The sequence below is a fragment of the Lepidothrix coronata genome, unplaced genomic scaffold, assembly GCF_001604755.1.
Source record: "Lepidothrix coronata isolate B3197 unplaced genomic scaffold, Lepidothrix_coronata-1.0 Scaffold137, whole genome shotgun sequence".
NCBI lineage: Eukaryota > Metazoa > Chordata > Aves > Passeriformes > Pipridae > Lepidothrix > Lepidothrix coronata.
Window position 1 is genome coordinate 1,846,732 of NW_016690317.1, and position 5,745 is coordinate 1,852,476.

A 5,745-nucleotide genomic window follows, 5' to 3' on the forward strand; every position below is an offset into this window, starting at 1 on the left:
GCTCGTTCCTAATTGAAAAATCCTTCTGCTGCTTCAGTTCCAGAGGAAATGTGGCTTTTAGTCTCCACCTCTGGGGTGGAATCATCAGAGAAATTGGGTGTTATCTCTGCTAATCCAGCCTCTGAGGGATGTTCCCTGCACTAGCACCAGCCTGGGGCCAGTCACTTCCAAAAGATTCATTTTGGTGCCTCTGCACATGATTAAATTATATCCTCATTATTTGGGTCCAGATGTCAGAGCTGCTGCAGAGCTGAGGCAGCCCCAAGCTTTTTCCTCAGGACTCTCACTCTTTTGGGGTGTTGTTTTGGTTTGGTTTTTTTTTCTGGATCAAAAGATGTGGAGTTTTCCAATGGAAAAGGGAATCTTTTGGGAAGGCTGATTAAAGCACGAGGCTTTTTACAGCTCCCGGGGCCGTGGCTGGTGCAGCCTTTGATTTCTCATCCCGAAGGACCTGATGCCCATTCCCAGCAGGGAAAAACCTTGTCCTGATGCCTCCCATCCTTTGCTTTGTCCCCTTCTCTGTCACCCTTTAGAGGGGCCTTGGAAAAGGTTCTTTTTCCAGTGCACAGTGAGGGCAAACTCCCCATCCTGGGGGGCTTCTCCTCCTCCCCTGCTCAGACAAGGAGCTCACTGTGTCTGGAAACCACCATAAAACAGCCTTTATGGTATAAAATACCCCAATTTATCGTTTATAAGCTCTATATTCTCCTTCTTCTGAGCTGGAAACGGCAAGATGTGTTTGCCAGAATCACTCCTGGTCTTATAAAGCCACATTCACTTGTTCCTTGGGAGAAATAACAGCATCAAACTTGTGTTTTCTCACAGCTTCACTGCTTGTTGATTTTTAGGCTAATCTTTGCCTCCCTCCACGGTGTTGTCCTGTAAGACTGGGTGGGTTTTTCTGGGGAAGGAGCACTGGAAGATGCTCATCTCCCATCCTGGGTGTTGGAGTTCCCTGTGTTGTTACGAATTAAACAAACCCAGAGTTTGTTTAATTCTCATCATCCAAGTGATGAGAATCAAACAGTGCACTTGGATGATGAGCAGAGTTCCAAGGCTTTACAAGTGGAAGGGAAGTCAGAGGTTTCCTGGACTCCCAGTCCTTTCCCATGGTTTCCAGGATGGACCAGTTTGGATGAAATGTCCCCAAAGGTTATTTTGATCTTGATTAGATCCTCGAGCTGCAGTGCCCAGGCCTTTAATTAAGCCCCCCGGCCTTTAATTAAGCCCCCATCCTCCTGATCAAACCCTTGGCTGCTGGAGATGTCACCTTGTGTAACCTGATTAGATTCCACTCTCTTAGAGGATGGAATCAATTTGTCTCCTGGTTGTTTGCTAAGAGGTTTTTTATTAATAAGGCAAATGGAGACTGGGCTTGGAAGGGTCTCCTCCTCGGATGGATCTGGCTCTTCCTGCCAAGTCTGTGTTCTTGGCTCTGCAGCTGAATTGCTGATGACTTTGGCTTGTTCTGGGCTTTGCTTTTCCCCACATCATTTTCTTGTGCCAGTTCCTCCTCTGTGGAGTGCAAGTGGCTCTTCCCTAAAGCCACCATCACGGAGTCATGGAATGCTTTGGGTGGGAAGGGACTTGAAAGATCATGTAGTTCTACTCCCCTGCCACGGGCAGGGACACCTTCCACTAGCCCAGGCTGCTCCAACCTGGCCTTGGACACTTCCAGGGATGGAGCAGCCACAGCTTCCCTGGGAATTCCATCCCAGCCCCTCCCTACCCGCCCAGGGAAGAATTTCCTCCCGATACCCACCATAACCTCCCCTCTTTCACTTTAAAACCATTTCCCCTTGGCCTGTCCCTGTGTGCCCTTGTGAAAAGCCCCTCTCCAGCCCTCTTGCAGGTCCTGTTTGCTGTAAAACAGCCGTTCCCTGCCCTCCCAAGCCCTCAGGTCCTGTCAGGTGTCCCAGTTGCTGTACGTGCAGTCGGATCCACCCTGGTTGGGTCTGTCCCTTGAGCTTTGCCTGAATTAAGAGCTCAGTTTTACACAGAGCAAACCCATGTAAACCCATTTAAACCCCAAACCTGGCCTCTCCCAGGAGCAGGAGGGGTTTCCTGGGGTGAAGGCAGCGGGTCTGGGCTAAGTGGCTCTGACACATTGCGTGACTGCCTGGCACTCCTGGAGCCTCTAAATCATTCAGTCCTGGAGCCTCTAAATCATTCACTCCTGGAGCCTCTAAATCATTCATGCCCTCCAGCAGCAGGGCTGCTTTGCAGAGGTGGAGTAAAAACTGCCCAGGCAGAAAAAGCTGCTCTGGGCTTCTGTGCCCCTGGGGGCAGCAGATCCGTGCGTGGATGCTCCTGGGGGGCACCTGAGAGAGCTCCGTGCCGGGATGTTTTATTGATGCCGAGGGGCTGGGGGCACTGATGCCCCACTCCCCAGCCCTCAGGGGATGTGCCTGGGCAGGTTACGTGGGGTAAATCTGCGCTGTCAGCTCCTCTGGGCACAGGCTCCTCCCGCAGAGCACGGCAGGGAGCTTTTTTTTTCCTTTTGCTGTGTAGTAAAATCTCTTTTACTCGCTGAGGGCGTGGTTGGTGTCCTCAAGATCGGGGCCAGGAGCAGCCTGGGATGGTGGGAGGTGTCCCTGCCCATGGCAGGGGGTGGAAATGAATGATCTCTGAGTCCCTTTCCAACCCCAATCATTCCGTGTTCCTCCCAAGAGTCACTTCTGGTTTCCCCCCCGTCGCGGTTTGAGAGCCCCAAAAATCCAACTTCTGATTTCCAAGCCCCCCTCACACAATTTTTTTCAGTGTGAGAGGGTTTTCAGACATAACACACCCCCCTGAGCAGCTGTGTCTGTGCCAGGGCCCACATTTGTGATGATAAAGAGGAAATGGGGCAGATTCCCGTGTGCTTTGGGACGAGGTGGATGCAGGAACTCAGGGATATTGGGAACAATCCCCTCAGTTTGAGTTTAAAACCCTTCCCCGTTGTCCTGTCCCTTTGTGCCCTCTGGAAAAGCCCCCCTCCAGCTCTCCTGTAGGTCCAGTTTGCTGGGAAGCAGCTGTTCCCTGAATTCCCTGTTCCCTGAATTCCCTGTTCCCTGGGGGTCACTGCAGGAGAGCAGGTTCCCCGGAGCTCACCTGGCTCATCCTGAGTGTGGTGGAGCTGGGATATCTCTGCCAAGTCTCACCAGCAGCTGGAAATCCTGGAATTTATTAATTTGCTCAGGAACAGAGGCAGCTCCTCAGTGGAGAAAGGGAATGGGCTCCCCCCAGGTTGGAGGGCAGTGGTGCTGAATTTTCTCACCCCAGAGCTGCCCCCTGTGCCCACATCCCCCTTTGGTCCTGCCACAGAATCATTAGTTTTCCTTGGAGCCCTTCCCTTTGGATAAATCCAGTGTCAGGGGGCCACCCGTGGCTGTTCTGCTGATGATCTGATCATTAAAAGGAAAATCAAAAAGCTCAACTCTTTCTTTATTGATTAAATTAGCATCCAGAGGGGAAAGTTGTGGATGCTGCCATAAATTAATGGATTTATTTGGCATTTCTTTCTTTCTAAGTGCTGCTGTAGAGACCTGCCCCAAGGCCCAACGTTTAATCCTTAATTTAGTTACTGATATTTTCACCCAGGTATGAGGAATCTCTTTGCCCACTGTATTTTTGTTGCTGGAAGCTCCAGCTGTGGTCAGAGCTGGGCACGAAATTGGGGGAATTCTGCTGCTTGCAAAGACTCTTCTCACCTGAGAAAACCTGACATAAATCACCACGAGGGCAAGAAATGGATCCTGAATTTCCAGTTCAGCCCAAATGGCAGCTTTTCCTTCTGGCTCTGCTCACATGTGAAGTTCTGCAGATGCATTTCCAAGCCCTCCTGACTCCAGATATCTGTGTGTGAAATCCAAAGGTTTGGTTGGGCCTTTCAGATCCCTTTATCACATCCAAGAATCAATCAAATTTCCTGCTCAAATGTGACAGGAGGGATTAAAATCCTCAGTTCCTGGAGGTGCCCTGAGTTGAAATCCTCCCTGGATGGCTCACGTGTGGCTGTAATTCCCAGCAAACCCGTGGCCTTTGGGTCAAATTGCATTTTAAAGGGAAAAAAAGGGGGAAAACCCCCACCAAAATCAAGGCATAACCTGCTTTTTGGGTTGTTTTTTCTGTTCTCCTTGGGTTTTTTTTTTGGTGGTGCTGTTTGGCAGGGCTGTGGAACACGGCTCTGGTTCAAAGGGACAGGGCTGAGAAATACTTGAATATTTGGGATCAGCCACGTTCCAGGTGGCTCATGGATACCCCAGGATCATGTGGAATTCTGCCATGGGAGGTAGAGGAAAATGTTGCCCAGGATCACTCTGAATTCTCCCGTGGAAGACAGGAAAATGTTGGATATTGGATATTTTGTTCAGCCTTGACTGCAGATCATTAGCCCAGACTTTTTCAAAGTGACCTACAGGAAATTAATTGAGCTTTTAGTATTTAAATCCTTTGTTCTTGCACCTCCTGTTCCATCCCCCCTCTGCATCCTGAGCCCAACAATCCTTTCTCCTCCAGAACACAAACACCTGCCCCAGCCCTTGCCCCTCTCCCTGGGAGTGTCCATCCTCCTGAAAAATGGGATTTTACTCCCTGCCTGCTGGGTTTGGGTGAGGTTTTCATAGTTCCAGTATGTCCTTAACAGCCTTTCAGCAGCCTGACCCCTCTCAAAAACCCATTATCAGCATCCCCAGGCAGACAGAGCGTGGCCTGAACGGTCCAAGGGCATTTCTTGGCAGGTGTATTTTACATTTTTTAGACAAATAAACCCCCCCAAACCCAAGATATTTCTTAATGGGAGCCATGATGCTGCACCTTAGCACTGCTGGAGAGATTTCTGCTTCTTCAGGCTGCTTCTCTCATCAGATTTTGAAGGATTTTGGCTTCAAATCTGGTGACACCCCAAAGTTGTGCTGGGCTGGTGTTTGCTGGTGGCAATTGCAGCGCTCCAGGCTTTAATAATGCACTAGATTTGTTGCTCTGGAAGCCCTGCTGTAATTATGATAATAAATAGCTATTGTAGATAAGCAGATCCTGCAAATAAATATGACTTTTAGGTGTAATTTCATTTTGGCTGGGCAGAGAAAAGCAGAGACATGCCAGGGATGTCTTTGGTTTGCTTTGGCCTCAAATAGAAACAATCATTTCCCAAATGCAGGCAATCTGAATTGGAGACACAAATCCTGCCTTTTAAGGGCTTCAATGTCACTGTGTCCCACAAAACAACTGTTTTACGTGGCCAAAGTCTTCCTCCAGTGTGCAGATCAGACAACCCTAATTCTCTTTTCTCTCCATGTTTTTGGATCCCAGCATGGGGGTGCCAGCTCACAGAGTTAATTGGCATTGTGCAATTAAAGTCAGCCTAGCTGTGCCAATTAACACCATCCCTGGATTTGAATAAAATAATGCAGGCAAGGGCTGAAACTCTGCATATCAAATCTTAACTGTGCTGAATTCTTATTTAAAGAAAGCCTTGCTCTGTGACCTCCACACCAGCAGCGTGTTTGTCCCCCCTCAGCCTTTCAAAAATGCAGAATTCCTTCAAATGCCTCTTAAAATCAATGGGATTTCAAAGGATCTCAAGATCTGGGCTCAGAGTTCCTCTGATTTAAGGGATTCCTTTCACAGCACAGTGTCTCTGCTTCGTTTTTAAACGGATTAATTCACTGTCAGATCTCTGCACACAAAGCCTGGAAATCTGAGGTCTCACAGCTCCACGAGCCACAGTGACACATTTTCCAGCAAGTGGGATAATTCCTGCTA